This window comes from Trachurus trachurus (genome assembly GCF_905171665.1).
Source record: "Trachurus trachurus genome assembly, chromosome: 9".
Classification (NCBI taxonomy): Eukaryota; Metazoa; Chordata; class Actinopteri; order Carangiformes; family Carangidae; genus Trachurus; species Trachurus trachurus.
This window is the reverse complement of record NC_139895.1, coordinates 8,420,490-8,439,849: the sequence shown is the minus strand read 5'-3', so window position 1 is coordinate 8,439,849 and position 19,360 is coordinate 8,420,490.

Here is a 19,360-nt window from a genome sequence, read left to right as displayed (position 1 = left end):
TGTATTCGTCTGGAACAATTTATACTTTGAAATTGACTGGGAAAAAGCATGGTTATTACCAAGGAATTTTTTTGTTTCAAATAAGGTACGAGAAGTGTCTCTGAAAATATTGCACAGATCCTGTTAAGTATAGCACATGTTGAACCTCTCTGTTCCTTCTGTCATTATAGAGATATGTCATCTCTTCTGGGATTGTCCCCTCAGTCAAACCTTCTGGTGCGATCCCAACCTTTTTTTGAATAGAAAATTAGACACCCCTTTTAAAATCAAAATTGAATTTATTTTATTTGGTCTTTTTGATAAGAAAATACCCACAAAGAAATGTATTATCAACCTTTTTATTCCATATACACACCAGCAAATTTACAAAACAAAATCCCAACTCTTACTGTAAATCATATCTGGACACACTTAATTATTGCAAAAAGCCAAAGCTTTAAAAACTTTAGCCTTATGTAATGAATTTGACTTGTGATCTATTGTTTTTCATTATTATTTATTTTATTTTCATTTATTTATTTTCTCTCTATTCCTCTCTTTATTTGATTCCTGCACTATTCTATCATGTTTTTTTTTTGGTTTGTTTTGTTTTGTTATTTTCCCAAACGGCATTACCTCGAGCATTCTGTGTTTGTATTGACAGTTGCCTTGTTTCTAAAAAAAAAAAATCAGCTCCTACTTTTGTATTGAAGTCAATGAGCCACTGGAGCGGATCTAGCTGCACAAAGAGGTTCACTGAGACAATTCTGTAAGACTGTCTGCTGTTTTGAGCACATCACATGAGACAGGCCAAGTGTGGCTACAAACGTGCAGAAAATCATGTGTCTTGAAAAGAAAATTCCAGAAAGTTTTTTGGGTCTCTCCCACTCTAACGATGATGTCACGCACTCTAAGCTCTGCTCGTTAGACGCAATACACAACCATTATAAAGTTGGATTTTGTCAAGATTTTTAATGATTTTAAAACAGCCAAATATCTGAAACTGTTGAAGTTATCAATAAGATGAGTCATACAGGAATAAATTAAAAGTTTGTCAACAGTTTAAAAGTCAAATTAAGTCTGTGGGAGAAAGTATGCTGAAGTTTTAGAGGTTCAAAGAAGTAAGACGATTTTAAGAGTTTGAAGACTTTTCAATGAAGTTTCAATGTATTCTCTATGGGACAAAAAAATCACAACTATTTGAATATTTGAAAAAGTATGAACAGTTGAAAAGAGAAAAGTCATAGCAATAATGTCGCGAAAAAGCTGAAAGTTTTGATATATGAATTGTTGAAATAGCACAAAGTATGAAGGACTATTTAATGGCTAAAAAAGAGCAGAAGACGTAAGAATAATAATACGTTTAAACAAAATGGCGGAGAGGAACAACAATATATATGCTGAAAGCATTCACACTAATACATTTGAGGGAAGAAATCTTAGTTGCTTGATTGAATAAATTGATTCAATGTTAAAGGTGACTTGACTCATGATTCTACAACAGTTGAGTTAAGGTCTGTGACACCGGCATACCACAACAAAGAAAGAAAAAAAAAATTGGACAAAATTGATGACTTCATAAAAATAAAAGACCTTTCATAAAAGACCTGAAAAAACATCTAACATTTTTTTTTCTTTTGTTTTTTCCAAATTAACCCACAACAGTTTTTCAGGGAAATTACAAATACACATAAAAAGACATTAAACACACACACTTTCAGCCAGGCATGCACACACTAGAAAATATGGCACATCATTTGCACTTAGTCCCGGTCAGCTCACACAAATTTGAGGATGAGCTTCTTGGTCAGAGTGTATTGGGGCTGAGGCATCTGTTTGTATGTCCTGTATTCTCCTTTTGTGACCTCCCTGTTGACGCGCGTCAGAACGGTGAGGATGTCGTCCAGGTCCGAGCTGCACAGAAAACATCACAAACTCATTACTAATGATACATCTTACTGGAGCTGCAGACTTATCCCACCAGCAGCTCAAAACCAAAAGTCTCTATTTATTTTATGGCAACCCCAAACATGTTATCATTATAAAGTACATTGGAGGAAGGCAAACAGAAGAACAAACTGGCAATGTGCACCTTTTTCTTATTGCACATAGTTTCATATAAAGTTGATGCAGGGCAGGGCAGGGCAGGGCACACAAGCCAAATTAATTAAGAATGAATAAGTTCTGACAAGTTCTGACAGGTCAAATAAAAGTCCAGCTTGGTTATAAAGACAGAGAGGCAGCCTCCTGTTCCTCCTTTTCGTTCAGTGCCAGGATGTTAGAAATCGTCCAACAGAATAATCTTTCAGTAATTTGCAACAAACTAATATTTGACCCATGTTGTTTATTGAGTGGTCTACCAGTGTATATGCCTCTATGAAAAGTTGATGCTTCTTTTATGAAAATCTTTTATCAAGTCAAACATTTTAATCTGTCTGTCGGATTGGGTTGGAAACAGGTCGGATGTCTCAGTGAGACTGTGCCGGTCTAATCCTCAGGAAGTCTCTGTACTGTTCAGAGGCAGAGCCATGACAAGGCTCAGTCAGTCCTGACCTGCTCACTGTGTAGAAGCTGTACAGCTTTATGGTTTGTTGGAAGTATTACAGACTCAAAAACTTGATTGTCCCTTATTGTTTTGTCTTCTGTGTAAATTGTGACAGACGTGTGGTAATGTGAGTCTTGAACCTTTAATCTTGTGTTTGTGTGATGGTGTCTCACCTTTCTGCTGATCTGATCAGCTGTCTGCACAGCTCCTGGATGTAGATGGAGCCTGTTAAAGTGTTTCGAAAAGTTCTGCAACCTGGCACTGTGGCCATGCCCAGCAGGAAGTCGGCATCGGTTGCCACCATTTCGCCTCGGACAGGACCTGCGTCCTCCTCCAGAAGTGTCTGTCTGTCCCCCTTTTCTGGCCTTGGGGGACACGACACGAATCCCTCCTGGAAACAATTTCCATGACATTGCATGTTGGAACCATCAATCTGGCACGCCTGGATGAAGAACAGTTTGGGCTTCCCGGCCAAGGTGGGGGCATTCCCGCTTGTGAAGGGCCGCGTCAGTTCTCGCAGGGTCACCTTCTTCCCATCGATGCCAAAGACGCACTCCTTTTCTCCATGGGAGAGCACACACACCACCTGGGATCAGAGGCAGACATGGTTTTTAAGTTTCCAGTGCAGCTCATACCATCACACAGGCTGTCTGGTGCTATTGAGTGAGGAGTCTGACTGCAGAGCTCATACTGTGAAATGTGTATCTTCTGGATCTCACTCACAGTTATAAACCAAAAGGTCTATTACCAAAACATTAAACTATTACCTTACAGCATGAACATGTATACAGCAGTCACTAATGATGATCCTCTATCAGCATGTGGCAAGGTGAAGAGGACCCGGGCGGGGATTGAACCCACACCTCCCGGGTAAGAGTCATGCGCGCTTGCCAGTCACCCAAAGGGACATCCCCTTGGCCAAGTAGCCAGGGCACATGATCAATTGGAGGCATAGTGACAGAAACCTCAACTGTCACAAGCGTGTGCTTTAACTCACCAAGGCATCATGATCCAGAAAAGTCCCCCTGCCCAGCTCTCCTAGTTCATGCCGTATCCTGGCAGCAGGCAGGTCATTGTAAATCACCACTGCAAAGCCGAGGCGTTCAAACACGGACCGCAGAGCCTCTGTATCACATAAAAGAGACACAAACTGAAGAACATCAGCAGGCTTGCTTTTTATTGTACATCATATCATATCTGATTATAGTTGTTGCTGTGCATCCTCAGCTCTTAACGGTGCTGGACTTTGGAGCTAACAGACAAACAGTAGGCTGACATACAGAAACCAGATCCCATAATACATACTTGCATCCTCCTGAGTTCCTTTTCGGTATCTCAGCTCAGATCCCAAGAATTTTTCATTGTTGATGACCACACACAAACCTCGAGGCTTATGACTCATAGTGTAGTAGTCCATCTACAGGGCACGAGCACACTCATTAATTACATACATTCATGTTCTGGTAGATGGATGCACACAGGAGTGAAAGGTATTTGATCTTGTGTGAATATTTACCTCATCGTAACCAGGGGGCAGCTGTCTGTTGGTCGGTCGATCTACTGGTTGTGAATCTGAGTAAGATGAGATGATGAGTTTATTTGTCCTTTCAGGAAAATTGTTGTAAACCAGTGGAAGTTACATTCCTGGGACTGAAGCAACAGCCTGAAAGCTAATGTCTAAAGCAATGAGGTGGATGTGTCTGAAGATGTAGTGCAGTCATTAACAGTCATATGTTTTCATTATTAACTGCTGGGGGTGTGAGAAAGAAGTTTTGTGTGTAAAGCCCACAGAGCTAGTTGAGGTAGACAACTCAAGCTGCGCCTATCCTGATCAGCTGGTCAGTCACATGCTCCCCTCATCTGATTAGGGCAGACTATTTAAACCCTCTGCTTACCTGATAATTCCTGCTGTGCTGCTGTTGCTTGCTGCTGCTAACTGCTGCTCTGGCTGCCTAGTTTCTCAATCCCACCACCTCCCCAGCATCTACGTGTGGGCCCTGTTTCTATGATCCCCTGCGTTGGCTAAACTTGCTTCAGACATGAGTTGTCTGACTGAACTATTACTGTACTACAACACATGTATTTGTGCATATGTGCATGTGTGTAAGTCTCATACCACCCATATATCTCTGCACAATCTGTGCCAGATCAACCTCCTTCAGTAGGGCATGCAGCTCATAGAGCTTGGTCTTTGACGGTATATCAGCCTTTTTCTTTTCAGTGAACAAATCCAGTGCAGTCTGCAATGAACAGAGAAGATGTGGATGTGATTGTGTTCACAAGCGCTTTGACATAACATGGCAAATATAAAAATCACCACTGGAGCAGTACAAGTATCTTTTGGAGAATGTAAAAATAATAAACAGAGTTTTGATGAATTTCCCAAATGTTTTGTGACAATACAGCTACAGGATCACTACAGTAATAACACATGTTCACCTAACTAAACATTACACAATCCTTACAAAAGCAAATGAGACATGTGTATAATTATGAATGTATGTATATATATTCTTTACCTTTGTGTATTCATATATACAAGAATGCATGAGTGTGAGAATGTATGTATGTATGGTCTCAGTATATGGGAAATAAGGGCTTGACAGGGTGGAAGGGGTTCGAGTTCATACTGTGCTTCCACTGTTAATATTGTATACAAATGAACAGATGTATTATGTTTAAAGGGGGAAAAAAACTGTAAAAAGGTGAGATCGAAAAAAAAAAAAAGCAAATGAGACACCATTGTTTAATTACAATTTGATATGGTTGTGGTTGTACTATATGTAGCTATAGTTCTGGACTGGCTTCACATGACTGAAAGGTATTTGAGCTTGTGTGAATGTTTACCTCATTGTAACCAGGGGGCAGCTGTCTGTTGGTCGGTCGATCTACTGAAGCTGAAGATTAAAAACAGTGGAAGTTACATTCCTGGGACTGAAGCAACAGCCTGAAAGTGAATTTCTAAAGCAGTGAAGAAGAGGTGGAGGTGTCTGAAGATGTAGTGCAGTCATTAACAGTCATATGTTTTCATTATTAACGGCTGGGGGTGTGAGAAAGAAGGTTTGTGTGTAATCACAGACTGTAAAAAGAACGGATGTAGCACCCGTGACGTCACCCATTGGTTTGGGGGAGTCTGTTTTGTGTTCCTACTATGGGCATTTGAACTGCGCCATCTTGGATTTTTGTGGGAGTGTACTTTCCTATTTGGAGAGGTGCGGCGGTTAGCCGGCCGAGAACCCGCCCACTGAACTCGAAGCAACCAATTAACGGCCGGTAACTGTCTGCGAACCTGTCACTCAACGTAACCCCCCCCCATTTATGACGCCTAAACAACACTAAAACGGTTGTGGTACAAAAAATCCATCCCCACAGTGTTCACGAAGGTGGAAACTATTGGTAGAGACCAAAAAAATAAAATGTACCAGGCTGTAAATATGTTTTTTTAAGCTGTAAAGTTGGCTATTTTAACATGGCGGTCAATGGAGAGTTGCTCACTTCCGGTACCAGCCCCCAGAGGCCGCCGGAGAACTGCAGCTTTTTGAACGTGGAAGTGGTCTTAACCCATAACTCCCCCCTTGTGTGTAATAATTAATGTTGTAAAGCCCACAGAGCTAGTTGAGGCAGACAACTCAAGCTGCGCCTATACTGATCAGCTGGTCAGTCACATGCTCCCCTCATCTGATTAGGGCAGACTATTTAAACCCTCTGCTTACCTGATAATTCCTGCTCTGCTGCTGTTGCTTGCTGCTGCTAACTGCTGCTCTGGCTGCCTATGAAGTTTCTCAACCCCACTACCTCCCCAGCATCTACGTGTGGGCCCTGTTTCTATGATCCCCTGCGTTGGCCGGGCGCATGACGTCTGTCCGACTACCCATTTCTCCGACCATACATTTCTTTATTTTTGCGTCCATTAGTCCGACCTCCCATTTCTCCGACTTAAGTAGCCCTAACCCTAACCTTACCCTAAACCTAACCTTAACACTGCAGAATGGGTAGTCGGAGAAATGAGCCGTCGGACTTTTGGGCAGTCGGACTGATGTATGCTCCCCTGCATTAGTCAAACTTGCTTCAGACATGAGTTGTCTGACTGAACTATTACTGTACTACAACACATGTATTTGTGCATACGTGCATGTGTGTAAGTCTCATACCACCCATATAGCTCTGCACAATCTGTGCCAGATCAACCTCCTTCAGTAGGGCATGCAGCTCATAGAGCTTGGTCTTTGACGGTATATCAGCCTTTTTCTTTTCAGTGAACAAATCCAGTGCAGTCTGCAATGAACAGAGAAGATGTGGATGTGATTGTGTTCACAAGCGCTTTGACATAACATGGCAAATATAAAAATCACCACTGGAGCAGTACAAGCATCTTTTGGAGAATGTAAAAATAATAAACAGAGTTTTGATGAATTTCCCAAATGTTTTGTGACAATACAGGATCACTACAGTAATAACACATGTTCACCTAACTAAACATTACACAATCCTTACAAAAGCAAATGAGACATGTGTATAATTATGTATGTATGTATATATATTCTTTACCTTTGTGTATTCATATATACAAGAATGCATGAGTGTGAGAATGTATGTATGTATGGTCTCAGTATATGGGAAATAAGGGCTTGACAGGGTGGAAGGGGTTCGAGTTCATACTGTGCTTCCACTGTTAATATTGTATACAAATGAACAGATGTATTATGTTTAAAGGGGGAAAAAAACTGTAAAAAGGTGAGATCGAAAAAAAAAAAGCAAATGAGACACCATTGTTTAATTACAATTTGATATGGTTGTGGTTGTACTATATGTATAGTTCTGGACTGGCTTCACATCTTCATAAATATGATGACACTCTTCATTCTAATCACAACCTAACATAAATGAGAGCTCATGACTAAATATGCTGTGTGCACTAAACATTTAGTTTTGATTGGCGATAAAACAAACAACTTAAACAGTGGGTAAATTCAACAGTCACTCTGAAAAAAATAAAAGTACGTGGCTGCAACAATGATGGGAAAATAATGTAACTGTAATTTAAGTTCCTATGTTGTAAGCAAAGTGAAGTCAGCATGTTATAATTTATATTTTAGTGTTGAATATCATATAATGACCTTACCCACTTTTGCGTCTTGCTCTCTGGAGACAAAACATCTGAGGAAATCAGAGTGAAACTAAAAGTTAAGTTGACACAATAATTTTCTGTAGGAAATGATGTATGCTATGTTACAGTACCATTGTTTTCAGATGAACATGCTTGGGTGGTCTTAGGTAAAAGCTGGGTGTCGTTCAGTTGTATGTTCTTCAGCTCAGGGAATGTTGTTTTGATGTCCTCGTCAGTTTGCAGGAGGTTCAGGAAATTCTGGCAGCGTGTTTCTCCTTTATTCATGATCTTATCCACAAGCTCAACGACGTGCCCCTCTACGTCCTCCTTGTTGATGCTTTTAAGGTTGTTGTACTCCCGCTGAGTTATCAGGTCTTTCTCCTGAACTTTGTTGAGGATTAATCTGTAGTCTCCACACAAACATGTCTGAATGTTGGTTTTAAAGCGCCTCAGTGTGTCCTTGGCAGACATGTTGAATCTGAAGGCACAGAAGAGGAAACAACGACTATAACCAAGAAATAAACTTGTTTAACCTGGATTGGTAGTCTAATCATACAGTTACATTTGTTATTTTCTGTCTTTTGTGTCTACATAAGTGCCCGCTTGCCGAGATAGGAGGCAGCAGGCACTTCTCGGCATTACACCGGCCGGGTTCCGGGCAAGATGGCGGAAGCGTTGTCCGCTCTCCTCGTTAAAGTTGGAAAGATACTCACAGATTCGAACCTCCGGGATCAGTCGTGAGCGATACGTTGTTAAAACACAAATGATGGCTCTTTCCTTCCGTAGTAAGGTAGACTACAAGCTAGCTATAGGAACTACCTTATTTCACAAAAACGAGCTGTCCTCTGAGCTGTACAGTGAACATTGATCTCTGGGTGCCACAGTTGTAGTGCCAAGGTATCCACGATTGGAAGAAGCGTGTCCCTTGGCCGCGGAAGCGCGCATGCATAGGTGGAGCCACATTGGCCCAGTCAAAGTCCTTCTAGAGCGATCAAAGTCCTCTGGAGCGATTGATATAACTAATTTATGTCTCTATGGCACTGCACTGGCCTACCGGTAATTCCAATCCAAGCATTGCTCATAACTCTGGAAGATGGTTAATTTTAGTTATTGAATTTATGAATGATATTTTCATTCTGGGAAATGTTTATGGGTACAATAGCAGTCATAGAAACACAATCCTCTTTGAAGAATTTGAAGAAGAAATCACTGTCTTGTTAAACTCCTTCATAAATGCTAAATTGATATTTGGAGGTGACTGTAATTGCATCAATGATCCGATAATTGACTGTCACCCACAAAGACCTTTAAGAAGCCCATATGGAGAGTTTAACAACTTATGTTTACAATTAAACTGTTGTGATATATGGAGATTAAGGAACCTGTCTCAAATCCAGTTCACTTGGAATAACAAAGATTTATCAAAGAGATCCAGGATTGACTTTTGGCTCATTTCAAATGATCTAATAGATGAAGTAAAGGAAACCAAAATAGAACCTTCAATACTCACGGATCACAAAATTGTTTCTCTGACATTGTATATAAGGAACCTTCCAGTTAAAGGTAATTCTGACTACTGGAAATTAAACAATACGCTTTTGTATTATAAGTCCTTCAAAGAAAAAGTCATAGAAATCATACATGATAATTGGAAGAAAGCTCAAGAAGAGAGAATATATGGCAAACACTGGGAATATACAAAATTCTTGATTCGTAACATAGCATAACATGGCAATCAAAAGGGGAAAGGAGCTGGCTAAGGAAAAAATAGTTAAACAAGAGAAAATTCTAAAGGATATAATTTCTATTTACGAAAATAACACACTCTCTCAGTTTGAAACCAACAGGTTAGCTGAGCTACAATCTGAATTGGACAATATATATTAAAATATGGCACGTGATGAATTCATCCATTCCAGGCGTAAATGGATGGAACACGGTGAAAAAAAACACCAAATATTTTCATAATCTAGAAAAAAGAAATGCTTCTTTGAATAACATGTATAAGCTCAAAATTGATCAGCAGATCTCTGAAGACCCTCAAAAAATTTCTAAAGCTGTGGAAGAGTTTTATAAAAACTTATATTCTGAACCAAATGACATTTATAGCCCATCTCATTTTTTTCTTCTATATATAACAAGGCACAACGTGTTGACCAAACGCAAAAAAATGTTTGTGATCAAGATTTATCCCTGAAAGAAATTGAAAAATAATATGAGATGTTTAAAAGATAATAAATCCCAATGGACTTACCAGCGAGTTTTATAAGGCATTCCAAGACCACATTTCTGAATTTTTATTATATGCCTTTAAGGAGGCCATAGAAATCGGTAAGCTCCCTGCAACAATGGGCCAAAGCTTAATCATCTTGATACCTAAACCAAATGAAGATCGGCTACAGATAGAGAACTGGAGACCAATAACTTTAATTAACAATGACGCAAAATTATTGTCTCACATCTTTGCAGGAAGATTAAAGTTTTGTTTAGACACACTTATAGACGATGGTCAGTCTGGTTTTATGCAAGGCAGACACATAAGCAATAATATTCATTTGATCTTAGATTTGATTGACTATAAAGAATACATCACAGATAACAGTTACATCTTATTTATAGACATATAAAGCTTTTGACAAAGCACGAGGTGCTATTGGAAGTCTTAGATTTTTTTTGGGTTTGGTCAATACTTTAAAAGGGCAATACAAACTTTGTATAGTGAGTGCAACAGCTCAATTAAACTTCCATGGGGGACCACTCGCAGGTTCAACATCTCTCGTGGTATAAAACAAGGAGATCCAGCAGCCCCTTTTTTGTTTCTTTTGGTCATGCAAACAATGGCCCTACATATATATAATGATTCCTTTCAAGGTATTCAAATTTTAGGTAAAGAAATTAAATGTTGCCAGCTGGCTGATGATACCGCTATCTTTTTAAAGGACGAAATGCAGATTAAGAAAATCATAAATTGTCTTAATCTGTTCTCCAAAGTGACAGGTCTAACTTTGAATATTAAAAAGTGCACCCTTTTTCCTCTTAAAGATGGCAATATTCATTCAGCCGAAATTGAAGGTATTCCTGTTAAAGAGGAAGTAACATATTTAGGAATAAATATTTGTAAAAATCAGACAAACAGAATAGAGTCAGACTTCCAACCCCTTATTCCAAAAATTAAAAATAAATTTAACATGTGGCTCATGAGGGACTTATCACTCAAAGGTCGGGTACTTTTGTCCAAAACTGAGGGTTTATCACGTCTTGTTTATCCAGCGAAAGTATTAGATGTTTCCAACTCAATTGAAAAAAAAAATAGATACCTTATTCAACTTTTTATGGAGAAACAAATCTCACTACCTAAACAGAAGTGTGTTATGTAATTCAGACTGCCAAGGAGGTTTAAATATGCTGGATTTTCATTCATCTAGTCTTCAAGGTGAACTGGATTAAACACTACATCTAAAATAAAGATAAATTATGGTACTTATTTCCCAATATTATTTTTGAAAAAATCTGTGGTATAGAGTTTCTTCTCAACTGTGATTTTGACATAAATAAACTCCCGATTCGGCTTTCTAATTTTCACAGGCAGGCACTTTTATGTCGGCTTCTTATATACAAACATAATTTCTCTCCCCACAAACACTTAAATTGGAACAATAAAAACATCAGATATAAAATTAAATCAATCTTTTTTGATAACTGGGTGAGAAACAAGATTCTGTTCATATCACAATTGCTCAACGAGAATGGTCAATTACTTTCATACTCTTACTTTTAAAGACCTTGGTATTCCAATACCTGCACGAGAATATTGTATAGTGTTTGATGCGATACCAACATGCTTCTTATGACTATTACAAGGCAGCAATGTGTTTAATGAACAACCAATGTGGAAGACTGATATTCTGCTGAATGGCATTAATATTAAAGATAAGAAATGCAATAATAAACTGTTTAGACATATGTTGCAATGCTCTGTTAATTCTCGTGCCAAAAGTTATTGGAATGGTCTTTTTGATGGAATTAATTGGAAAATGGTATGAATTTACTATAAAAAAATATTTGATCAACAATAAAGTGAATGATGTGTATTATAAAATGATGCACCTAATATATCCAACGAACGATTTTCTCAAAAAATACAGACCGATCTCTGTGATTCCTGTGTATTTTGTAAAGTTCAGACAGAAACGATTGTACACTTATTTCATGATTGTATCTATGTAAAGTTTTTTTGGATTGATGTTGAAAATATGTTTGAATGTCTATGTGGGACTAAGATCAACCTGCAAAAAAGGGATATTATTATTATTATTATTATAATTCTTTTTTTCTTTTTGAAAAAAAAAAAAGATATGGACCAAAGTCAAGTATTTTTGTTAAACCTTATTACATTATATGGCAGATTCTATATTCATAAATGCAAATGGACTGATAGGAAACCCAATATCCACCAATTTGAAAATGAAATGAGGATGTAGGCTACTTTGAAACACTAACAGGACTGACAAACAAGAAAGCCATGCGGACTGTGACTCTCTACAAAACCTTAAAATCCTCTCTGTGAAGTAGGAGTTTTGTACCCCATACTCTGGATGCTTATGTATGTTTTTTTTGCATTGTGATTTTTTAAATTATTTATCTATCACTTTTATTTATTTAATTTTTCCACAAAGCCTTTAAATCCTTTTATTGAATCGAATGTATACCCCATGTTCAAGTCAATGTTATTTGTTTGTCATTGATGATGAATTTCAATAAAGATTGAAGTAAAAAAAAAAAAAAAAAAGACAGTGAAAGTGAATGAGAACCAAAGATATTCGTGTGTGTGTGTGTGTGTGTGTGTGTGTGTGTGTGTGTGTGTGTGTGTGTGTGTGTGTGTGTGTGTGTGTGTGTGTGTGTGTGTGTGTGTGTGTGTGTGTACTGGTGGTTCCACGTCTCTCTCCCCGCGGTGATTTTCACCTGCGGTCGGGGGCAGGATGCGCTGTAGGCAGCGAAACTGAAAACTAACGGAGTAACGTCAGGTTGTAGTCGGTTGATCTGGTGAACGATCAACTTTCCTTACTCTTAGTTATCCTCTGGATGTAAACATGCTGTAAGAGACGATCACACAGACGCTGGAGCCGGAGTTTAGCAGAGGAGTCTCTGCTGTTAGCTCTGCTAGCCGCGGCAGCCGTACGGTTCCTTTTTAGCTGTAATTAAAGCTATGGTCTACGATTTGGAGCATTGGTAATTATTATTAACATCGTTTATACAGTGATTATGGTCCTGTGGTCCGATATACACAATATAAATAGCAAAAAGAACCAAAAAAATCCATTCAGTCTATCAGCCGTGGGCCTGCATAGAAATTGACCAATGGGCACGGAGCGCCCCGTCCGGCTCCCACTGGCTCGTACCCTCCATCCTATCCCCTCGTCTCTCCTGCTCCTCCTCGACCCGCCTCGTCCCCACCCCCTCCGCTTAGAAACTACAAGTAGTTTGTAACCGCTCTGAGCTGCTCAGACACAGACACATGAGCTCACCAATTCAGTGCCTGCTGCCCTCCACCCCCGGTCAGTCTGCCGAAAAAAAGCCCCACTAGGATTCAGAGAAGCACAGTACAGAAGCACAGAATGTGTTGCTGCCCGTATTACCGGTACCGGTGTCGCGTCGAGTCTCCCTGATCCTCTCCCCGACACACAGCTGCTTCCAGCTGCAGCTGACCGGGGTGCTCTGTCTGCACCCTGCACACCGCAGCCCTGCTGAGCTTCTGGTCTTCCTCCTCTCCCCGACACACAGCCGCTTCCAGCCGCAGCCTGACTGGGTCTCTGCACTGCGGTGCCGCGAAGCTCCAGGCCCCGGTCTTCCTGCTCCTCTCCCCCAAACACAGGGCCCTGTCCTGGGTCACCCAGCGCGAGGAGTCTCCCTGTAGCATGAGGCTGTGCTAATGGTTGCTAATGGCGGCGCTGCTCGTACCAGCGGTCGCCGCGGTCCCGTTGCCGGGGACGGCGACGACGGTACTGGCACCGCCTCGTTACCGGCAGCTGGTGCACAGCGGCGGCGCCAGTCCCGATGCCGCCGCTGTGCACCAGCTGCCGGTAACGAGGCGGTATTAGTGGGCTAGCGCCGAGCACAGCCTCATGCTACAGGGAGACTCTTGGCGCTGGGTGACCCAGGACAGGGCCCTGTGTCTGGGGAAGAGGAGCAGGAAGAGTCGGGGCCTGGAGCTCCGCGGCGCCGCGGCGCTTACTCGCTTACTCGCTACTTGTTGAAGACGGCTGTGACCAATTGTTATTGATATGATGCTCATCATATGGTTTTATCTTCTTTTTACAGTCTATGGGTTTTATGCACTGTTTGTGTAGCCTATTTTGTAAAGCAATAATAAAGTTGTTTAAAAAAAACAAGACAGCTGTGCACTTGCCGGTGAGAGAAAAAAACGCCAGGAGGGTTTGGAAAGTTGCCAAATCCTCAGCTAGAAGTTTGACACCACCGTGATCTAGTACATCCATGGTTGGAGGAAGGACGGTGCCAGCGTGCGTGACGTGAGCTGAAAGTAGTGGGAGTGTCTGTGAGTTGAGCACGTCTGCCTGTATTGTGTGTGTGTGTGTGTGTGTGTGTGTGTGTGTGTGTGTGTGTGTGTGTGTGTGTGTGTGTGTGTGCGTGCGTGTGCGTGAGACAGACTGCTGTCTGCTGAACAGAGGATCACAGGAAGAACGATCTTAAGTGCCCGTTTCGGATACAAAAACCCGCCGAACTGATCCGAAACCAGCCCAATTTTTATCCACCCGCCCAAACCCATTTTTTCCCGCACAATAGATTATAAAAACGCCCAATTGGGCGGGAACCCGCCCAATCTGGCAACACTGGCAGCAGGCTTGTTGCTTGCTCCGCTCTGCTCTGTGAAGGGAGGGGGGGAGGCGTGTCGCGAGGAGGTCTCGAGGGGCGGGCCATACGAGCTCAGAGGGGAGGGGCGGGGGTGTGTGAGAGGTGCTTTTTTCAAATTTTTCTCATCCTCTTTCAAAATGTAGACCATAGCTTTAAAGCAGAAGTAAGTGATATATTTGTGTTAATATAAGTCTTAAATAGTTATATCTTCCGACAGCAATCACTTACATAGAGTGTTTGGTCTGAAACACGGGTCTCTCAGTCCCTCTGCTCTGCTGTAAGCCGAGGAGAAAACATTTATCGTATCCTACAGTTTTTATCCAATGAGGAGAGAGAATGGCATGCAGGGCTGTGTGTGCAGCCAAGGAACGCTGTGAATGTGGCGACGTAGGGACGAGGACTGTTATGGTTCGTTCAAGGAAACTCGTATTTTTCCGACCGTGAAGTGGTACCAGTTCGATCTGGTACGAGTTCACCGGTCAGAAGTTACGAGTGGCCGTTATAGTGACTTTCACCGGTAAAACAGGTCGGAAAAACACGAGTGGGTTGCCTGGAACGCTACAAAGTCGTAAGTTGTGACTTGAAGCTGTAATTTACGATTTCAAAAGCCTGACTGGAACGCAGCATTAGCGAAAACGACCGGACCACTCACTTCTGCTTTAAAGAAAACAAACAGTTTTTTCTACGTTTTAACACTGTAAAACTCGTAGTCACATGAAGGAGCAATTGCAGCAGTCGTCTCCCCGGTGTCAACTCTGATCCTGTGCCTTCACAGTTTATTTTTTCACCGTCTCTGTCTGTAGTTCTCATTCACTTTCACTGTCTGCCAGCAGAGCCAGCCAACCAATCCAGTGACGTCACACACTGTCGTCAAACAAAGATGGCTGCGCACTAGCTAAAAAACTAATGAAAAATGCAAAACTAAACTTAAATTTTCTCCTTAATGGTTACGTTTCATGTGTTAGTTTTAAAGGTGTACAGAAAAGAAAATTGAATTTGAGCCCACTTTGGGTCATACAATTAATGTGATAACTCATCTTTCAGACGTTGTAGGCCAAACTTTGTGCAAAATTCTATTTTTGAGTAAATCCGGGATGAAAGTGTGTATTTTTTTTTTCGCATTGGATAATGCAGGCGCACGGATTGTACGTCAGCCTGTACACGATTCACCAGCCACTGATATTGGATCCGTCATCAGTCATTCAAACGTCTGACACACGCACACACACACGGAGCTCGGGCTCGCCCCAAGCTTTGAATATCCCGCCCGCTCGATAACGACCAATCAAATTCGTTTTCCTCACTCGGGTAAACTCGTGTTGCAGCTCGTGACAACTCGGCGCGACAAACAGGACAAACGGCCATTTCTGTACACCTTTAAGCACACTGGAAATCAGTTTAATGAATTGTATTCATTTGGCTGACTGTTTCATTTCCTCTTTAATATCCTATTGTAGCCTTATTGCATGCAAAATGACAACTCTTACATTCAAAACTGTACAAGTTGTCCTGTCCACATCTGCACACAGATGATTGTTCCAGCATCTTGCAGAAACCTGCCACAGTTCCTCTGTGACTTTAATGTTTTCTGTCTCTTCGTGTGACCCCAGACTGACCCCGTTCCTTGTTGTGTCTGGAAATAGTTCTTTACAAGTCTGCCTATGAATCTGGCTTTATGTGTGGGCTTGTTATTCTGCTACAGAGAGACAATATCAGTGATTCCTAACCCTGATGGTTATACATGCTGAATATGAATCTATCTTCTACAAGTGTGAATACAGGACTTTCACTTTTAATGGGATATTTTGGTACAGTAGTTCTGTTTTTTTAAAGTCAGTAAAGGATCCCAGTAAGGCAAGGCAAGGCATCTTTAGTAGCGCATCATACCAAGGCAACTAAATGTGGAGGAAAAGAAAATAGATAAAGTTTAAAGTTCTTAAAAAGAGCGCAGCCATAAGCACATGAAAAGAGAAATGTTTTCAACCTGCATCATGAAGTTTGATTCATGATTATATGACAACCAAAAAATATCTCAATTTGACCAAATTCAGATTAATGTGAAGGCCCTAAACCAAATCATCAAATCAATTATGATTCTTTTTTTCAATTATTCCAAGGATATTCATCATATGTGCAATTCTCACTTGCAAACCGATTCCTTACATGTAATACAACACCTAATCTATGTTTATAAAGCTACTTAGAGCGAGACAGAGATCCAGAGGTTGTGTGTTCCCAGCTGTGCAGTCTCTGAAGTGATCACAAGATGGCGTCAGCGGCCAGCAGACGGAGCCTCAGTGAGCTGGTCTTCTCCTGCAGCTCGGTGCTGAAACGCAACAGAAGCTGCTGGCGCGGCCACCTGAGCCCTAAACAAACATGTCAAGTCCAGAGTGATTGAGCGCTAGCCCACATTTACATACACTGACATAAAGTAAGCCTGATCATAGCATTGTGGAGTTTCAAAGGCAAGTCATGCAAATAACACACAGGTTCAGTCAAGCTCCATTTGCATCGTTCTGATATCAGAAGCTTTGTTTTGTTTTCACTATGAAAAGATAAAGCTGTTTTTACTGGACATTTGTTTGTTTTAAACTCGATAGAGACATTGTTTTTTCTACCCTGTTTTTAATACATCTCATAATTTGTCTGCATTTGCATCAAGTGTATCTTATCTCAATAAATTAAGATAACATAGAATCTGTTCCAGGAAATATGTAAACATTGGTCATTTCCCCACAGTGTCTGCTAGAACTATCGCTTTTATACTATTTAGTAAACCATGGAATTAAATCTTTTACCCAAACTGCACTGGATGTTGTAATGTAGGACTGGTAGAATAAGGGAAGACAAGAAACACGTTGAATAATGTTGAGTAATGGAATAATCTTAAACTGAAGTGAGCACCAGGTTGGTCCTTATTTTAAGATACTTTTATGCAATTAAAATGAGATCATGTTCAGATTTCTGTTTAAAGACTTGAATGATGTAACAAATATTTTTGGACGAATGATGTAGCCTACAGTACCAAGTTTAAAAATAAATGCGTTAAAATAAAAATTAAAAAAAGACACACCGTAAGTAATAAAGAACAGTAATCCATGTGCTGTTGGTGAGCGTTCAACACATATTGAGCTAAATAAAACACTTTTTCACTGTTAGTCTACGATCACCAGACATAAAAAACATATCAGGATGTTCTGTGGTCATTATAAGGAAGAGTTTATTCATGATAAAATGGACAGTAAAACACAAAATGCATAGTTTTCAGCATGCTGGGTGTCTATATATTCGTGATGACACTTTGATGACCTTGTGAAGACATTCAAAGCTCCATCCTGACGGTCGGTCGGTCATTTGAATACCTCACAGATCAATAAACAAAGCCGCCAATTTAAACTTTGATCTTAACTTCCCCTCTTCAACAATTCTGCCCTTTTCTTACGTGAGGATGTGCTCAGGGTTCCTGAATGTAAATTTTACCCAAATAAACAAACATTATGAACTTTGCGGTTAAAACCAACCCCCTCTTCAGATTCACCGAGCCAGGAAAGGGCTCGGCCGCAGTCATTTGGCAGTGAAAGGACTAGTGGTTGTGGCTTCCATTCACCTTGAAACCCTCTGTGAAGAGGCTGAGGTGAATCATGGCATGACATTTTATTCAGAGTGTACAGGTTCCTAAATAAATAGCTGGGCTGAACAATGGAGCACACCATTTACAGATGCAAAGGAGGTCCATTGAATCCAACTTTTACTTTATTTTCCCCATAAATAACCTGAATATGAATCAAGATGCCTAAAAAATGTAATGATGATATTACTGTAGGAATTATTTAACTTTATGAACACCAATCCATTAAAGCAGAGCTAAAACTAACTGCAACGATTATTGTAGCAATAAAAAGTAATTTACTAAGGAAGACTTTATTTTGTTATTATGCATCCTACAGCTGAATAAATATCAACTTGCTGTATTTTTCAATATGTGTATATGTGTGTGTGTGGTCTGTGTGTGACTGGCTCTCCTGCTGATCTTGTGTGTACTGTACTACACAATTGTTCTCATTTCAATCTTGCAAAACAGATTTTGATCTCAGTGAGAGTTCCTATGTAAACGATACTGACTGTCATAATACTGTGCATCAATCATTATGAATGCAAAATAATTATTAGTTCATTTATGGAGCAATTTAATCTCATGGTGACATGAACACATGTTTTTTGGGGGGGTTGTGTGAACATACAGTGAAACTTTTGATCGACATTTGAGTTTCTTTTTGATATTTGACAGATTGTTCGATGAAACAGTTTATATTAATTTTTGTCTGGCATTTTATCGTTTACTTGACAAAAATAGTGCTGAGAAAAGAGCTGTACACAATTCAGAGGAAGCCTACAAGGCCGACATGTATCTTCAAAAAGTCATTACAAGAAGTATAATAAAATGGCATATCTTTTTAAAAAATCCAGACACATACCACAATAAGAAATGTGCAAAATAGCATAGCATACCCAACAATTAATAAAGCCATATTATGGTATCTTGCTATACGTATATCCAATAAAAGATTGCAAGGACTGGAACGGCAGAGGACTGACATAATGAAAAGTATGTAATTCTACATGTAACAAGGTAAAGCCATGATACACTGAGTTGAACATAAACTGATGCATTTAACTGTAAATAAGACAAATGAAATGTCATTGTATGAAAAAATTAACACTTAACATCGCCAGAAAATATTTCATATGAAAACTGTTGCATATCTTCCATGTAATACTAAATCTAATGCATTAATGTACATTTTTATCTTATTCAAGCTGGTACCTCACATTGGAACAAAATTAATGAGTGGTTTTGG